This window comes from Pristis pectinata, chromosome 19, assembly GCF_009764475.1.
Source record: "Pristis pectinata isolate sPriPec2 chromosome 19, sPriPec2.1.pri, whole genome shotgun sequence".
Classification (NCBI taxonomy): Eukaryota; Metazoa; Chordata; class Chondrichthyes; order Rhinopristiformes; family Pristidae; genus Pristis; species Pristis pectinata.
In genome coordinates, this window is record NC_067423.1 from 13,590,460 (window position 1) to 13,596,482 (window position 6,023).

General features: G+C 41.2%; 1 long non-coding RNA gene across 1 annotated transcript; it reads left to right on the top strand.

Moving 5' to 3' along the window:
• Positions 1-330: 330 nt before the first annotated feature.
• Positions 331-5,140, top strand: LOC127580535 (uncharacterized). The gene is made up of 3 exons (XR_007957837.1): positions 331-404; positions 3,358-3,396; positions 5,116-5,140. It is a non-coding gene; the product is annotated as an uncharacterized LOC127580535 (long non-coding RNA).
• Positions 5,141-6,023: the final 883 nt, after the last annotated feature.

The window sequence follows — 6,023 nt, forward strand, 5'->3', positions numbered from 1 at the left end:
AACAACTTTGAGGTCCAGCAGGTCAGATATGATTTGGTTAGCTGAAATATAAAGCTACCTATGGCAACCCCCCCCCCCCCCATAAATATACTGCAGCTCATTTTCAAAAGAGTATCTCATCTATCACAGTGTAACATTTTTCCATTTCTCATACCAGTCAATTTGAGATTAGGTCTGAATTTGGAGCAATTTTATACCCTGATCCTCTATTCAGAGTTCATTTGGGAGGATTCTATCTTAGTTCCACAAACTGGAGCAATGTTATAGGCATTTTTTTAATTAATTCTGCCATTACTGTAAATCAAGTAAATTCTTATGTCATTTCATGGCAGGGTGATCGTGGGGAATCTGGTGCCGAGGGAGAGAAAGGTGCCCCTGGAACTGCTGGTCCTCCTGGGCCAAGGGTGAGTAGATTGCATCATTACTTGTGCAAAGCCAGATGTTTGGCACATGCATTGCCATGGGTTTCCTGGGCCCTGACTGCTCTCAGAATTCCCTCAGTATTCTAAAGATAGTGCACCTGGTTTTAACCCGCTCAGTGTACTTTGAGAAATGACAGTGGTTTGTTTTCATTCTTGGAATGTGGCTGTTGCAGCAAGGCCACCATTTATAGCCCTGCTTGGTTACCCCTCAAAAAGGTGGTGGTAGCTTTTTCTATAAACTGCAACAGTCCAAGTATGAACATGCTCCCACAAGGTTGTTAGGTTCGGGGTTGCGCCAATTTTGCCCCACAGTGATAAAGGAACATCATTACATTTCTGAACAGGGATGGTTTATGACCTGAACTTGCAGGTGGCAGTGGTCCCAAATGGCAGAGGTCACAGATGTGGGAGGTGTTATCAAAGAAGCCTTGGCAAGTTGAAGCAGTGCATTTTGTAGATGGCGCGCACTGTAGCAAAATTGTGCCAGTGGTGGAGGGAGTGGATGTTTAACGTGGCACAAGTCTTGTTTAACTGGCATTTAAGCAACTGCTACCTTGTAAGGGATTGTGCTTTCTGATTGACCGCCTTGGGAGTGATACAGTTTATACAGCACAAAAACAGGCCCTTCAGTCCAATTCATCCACATCGACCAAGGGGCCTACGTGAGCTGGTCCCTTTTGCCTGTGTTTGGCCCATATCTCTCTAAACCTTTTCCTATCTGTGTACCTGTCCAACTGTCTTCTAAGTGTTATAATTGTACCTGCCTCTACCATTTCCTCTGGCAGCTCGTTCCATATACCCACCATCCTCTATGTGAAAAACATGCCCCTCAGCTTCCCTTTACCCTCTTACCTTAAACCAATGGTCTCTAGTTTTAGACTCCCCTACGCTGGGAAGAAGACTGTGACCATTTGCCTTATCTATGCCCCTTATGATATTATGAATCTCTATAAGGTCAACCCTCAGCCTATCCAGTCTTTCCATATAACTAAAGCTCTCCTGTCCCAGTAACATACTTGTGAATTTTTTCTGCACCCTCTCTAGCTTAATCACACTGCTCCTACAGTATGGTGACCAGAATTGCGCACAGTATTCCAAGTGCAGTCTCACCAACATCTCGTACAGGCGTAACATGAGGTCCCAACTCTTGTACAATGCCCCGTCCATTGAAGGCAGGAGTGTAAAATGCCTTCTTCACCACTATGACTACCTGTGTTGCCACTTTCAAGGAACTATGTACTTGTACTTGAAGGTCTCTGTTCTATAACTCTCCACAGGACTCTGCCATTTACTGTGCAAGTCCTGCCCTGGTTTAACTTCCCAAAATGCATCATTTCAATTAAATTCCATCTGTCATTCCTTTTCCCACTTTCCCAGCTGAACCTTAGACAACATTCACTGTCCACCAGACCACTAATTTTGGTTGTCATCCATGAACATACTAATCATGCCTACTACATTCTCATCCAAATCATTAATATAATTGACAAACAACAGGGGACCCAGCACTGATCCCTGTAGCACACCACTGGTCACGGGCCTCCAATCTGAGAAACAATCCTCCTCTATCACCCTCTGACTCTTTTCCCCAAGCTAATTTTGTACCCAATTGGCTGGCTCATCCTGGATCCCATATGATCTAAACTTCCGGACCAACCTACCACACAAGACCTTCTCAAAGGCCTTGCTAAAGTCTACTGCCCTGCTCTCATCAATCCTTGGTCACCTCTTCAAAATAAATTCAATCAAATTTGTGAGACATGATTCCCTTCCCCAAAGCCATGCTCACATCCCTAATCAGCCTTTCCAAATGCAGATAGATCATGCCTCTCAGAATCCCCTCCAGTAATTTTCCCACCACTGATGTTAGGCTCAATGGCCTGTAATTCCCTAGCTTGTCCTTGCATCCCTCCTTAAATAAAGGCACAACATTCATAACCCTCCAGTCTTCCGGTACCTCACCTGTGGCTAATGAAAATACAAAAATCTCTGCTGGGGCTCCAGCAATTTCTTCCCTTCCTTCCCACAATGTCATTGGATGCACTTGGTCAGACCCCAAAAGTTACCCTTTTGCTCTTAATATACTTATGGAATCTTTTAGGATTCTCATTTATTTTATCTGTCTAGGATATTTGTGGTCCCCTGATTTCCTTCTTAACTGTACTTCTATATCCCTTATACACAAGAGATTCACTTGATCCCAGATGCCTATACTTGACATATACTTCCTTTTTCCTGACCAGAGCCTTAATATCCCTTGTCAGCCAAGGTTCCTTAATCCTGCCAGTCTTGCCCTTCACTTTAACAGAAGCACGTTGGCCCTGAACTATCCCGATCTTACTTTTATAAGCCAACAGACATACACTGGAAAATTCCATTACACTAGAGTTACCGCCCTATAGAAAATGCAGTGAAGGTTTATTGGATAGCTGATCAAAGATCGTCATCTGGATATCACTCCCTAGCTCAAAGAGACAAGCTTTGACTGTATCCTTGCACTGCTTCATTGTTTTAGATCATCTTTCCTGGCCTACATGGCCCAGGGCTGGTCTATATAAAATACACATTGTACTTAGCAATTGAGCCTTGCCTCATTAAAGAAAACAGATCTGTTTTCGTTGCAACTTTTCCTTCCCTACACAGCAAATATTTTTAAGTTAAAGAATTCACAAAGTTTACAAAGATTAATATCGACTTACACTGAGCCTACAATGTAGAAACATGCAGTTTGAGTTAGCTGGTGTATTTATGCTCCACACAAGCCGCCTCCTCTTCCGTCTCCTTGTCCACTTCATCTCATCCTGTCAATTCATTCCTTTCTTCATCATATAACCATTTTCCTTAAACTGTGATCCATTATCCAAGTTTAGAATCTGCTAATATCGGTGCTATATAATTTATTTCTAACACATAATGGCTATCTTTTATGTTCTAGGGTCCAATGGGTCTTCCAGGGTCACCCAGTAATGGAATGGTAAGTTGAATCCATCTTTAGCTTCATTGAGGTATAGGTTCTTCTATTTTTTCCAGCTTGGACCTTTCCAATTTAAACAAACTTCCTGAGAGTGCAATTCCCATACACAGTGTTTGGTTTGTTTCTAACCTTCAGGGTCGGTCATTGGGAACGAATCTGTGATCCAGCTGCTTAATCTATCTCACTTGGTGCACGTCTTGGGCTACTGATCCTAATCTTCTGAAAATCATTTCCTGCAAATGCTGCTCCTAACTGGAAATAAGGGATTGTGGAATTACAGCTTTTATCCACGCTGCCTCTTCTCTGCTGTTCACATTCCTAGTCAACAGTTGTGAAGCTATTTGATGGCAAACAAGAGTCACTCTTCATCCAAGAACTTGCTTCACATGTTGGCAAATTGGCGACTATTTTGCTAGACTTAGTTGGTTAATGTTATGACTTATAAATCTTTTTCAGATGTTCTCAGAGCAGTTATATTCTCCTTAGTACTTTGAATGCCAATTGGCCGCTATATTGCTTTTAATCTTTTGGTTAGACAAACATTTTTTAACCATTTGTTAAAGGTACTTGCAATGGATACCACTATAGTTGTAGTCTAAACATTGTGTTCTTGTTGCCCCAGAGGACCAAGAATATTATTTTCTGCCATTTCCTTCTCTGAACTGAAGTCAGGGCTATGAAACCATAATCTTTATTGGGACCTCTTTCTCCAAAACTCTCTGACTTAGTAACCTAACTGCTGCTTCCTAATTTACTTATCTTTTATTCTAATCAACCTTATTGTGACCGTTAACTTATAACATAGGATTTTCACTTCAAACAGTAGCTCAGAAATTTGTCTGAATTCATGAGCCAATCTGAGAAAGAAAAATTACTTGTTTTTCACTCATTTCATCCTACTTCATTCTCTTCAGAGAGGAGTGCAGAGCCGTATGACTTCTGAGGTCTTTTTTCATTTGTGCCAACTACTACCATGCCCATATTACGCAGGATCTAGAAAAGATCAAACCTGTAATTCCCTGTTCTATTAGACTCAGTAATGTGGTTATGGTAAGTGTCAGGTTTTGAAGCGTAGTTGTTGGGAACATAGACAGGTGCCACTCCGATTATGACAACCTGTGAATGCAACCAGCAATTAAACCAAGTGGGTAGGCATGATCACTGAGTGTAACACTGGACAGTGTACGATATCCACAATTCACCATCTCTCACACACACATCGACATTCCAAAATGCATTTGCCAACACATGCCCACCAATACACACGTGAGCACACTTAGAAAGGTCACAGACCAATACAAATACACAGGCACACTGAAACACATCAGTCCGTTTACCAACTTATTCACGTTAGTACACCCACTTGGGATTCTGTACGTTTCTCTCAGCATCATGTGTGTCATCTAAAGAGGTGATCTTTTTCATTGACTTACAATTGCTGAATAGATCTGCTGATTTACTCCAGAACAGAAAGATGATGATTTCTGGACAAATTAAATGTTTTTAGATTATGATTATATATGAAGTCCAAATGAAGCAGAAGAGTCTGTTTTAATAACTGTAAAGTTTTGAGATTCTTAAAGTTAAAGGAAAATTTAGAAAAGAAGAAAAATGAGTTAAAAGGCATGGAACAAAGTAAAATAAAAAATAATTGACTTCTGATTTATTGCAATTTGGTCTGACCTGAATTTGTTTATATTCCTACATGGTGATCAAAAGGAAAGAAATCTGAAGGGAGAAAAGGTGAGTTACAAGTCTTAGTCAATTAATTAATATGTGCTTTTTGTCCAGAGATCTCTGCAGCTGCTATTCAATTTCATTAAATCTTCAATTAAAATATCATCAACTACTGCCTTGCTGAACTACATTAGAGTCAAACCACACAGCAGGAGGTCATTGTGAAAGAACTATCCCACTCCCATTTCCTATCCCATTCCCATATCCCACTCCCATAATTTTATTTTCTTAAGAATTTCTTTATGAATTTTAACTGAAAAATATCGACCCAATTCCATTTTACAAGTTATAATAAATCTGCTTCCTTCTATCATTTAAGGTCAAAACAACTTGCTGTGTGGAACGAATTCTCCTTGTTTCTATTCAGGTTCTTCTGCCAATTATCTTAAATCTGTGCCCTCTGGTTACAGATGTGGCATGGGGGTGGGGCCCTGAGCAGTAGAGTGGCTGATGAGAAATCAGGGGGTAATACTGTAGCCAATGAGAGCAAATTTAATCATTAGGAAAGACTGGAGCACGGTAAAGGGAGAGGAAAGACCTAACTGCATTTATTTCAATGCAAGAGGCTTGACAGCTAAGGCGGATGAACTCAGGGCATGGATTGGCTCTGGGAACTGGGATATCATAGCCATAAGAGAAACATGGCTGAGGGAAGGGCAAGACTGGTAGCTCAATGTTCCAGGATACAGATACTACAAGCATGACAGAGGTGCAGGTGAGAAAGGAGGGGGAGTTGCCTTCTTGACAAAAGAAGACATAACAACAGTCATTAGAGTGGATATTCTTGAGGGATCATCCAGTGACACTATATGGTTAGAACTTAGAAACTAGAAGAGGATGATCACTCTAATGGGATTGTATTGTAGCCCCCCCCCCCCCCCCCAACACTC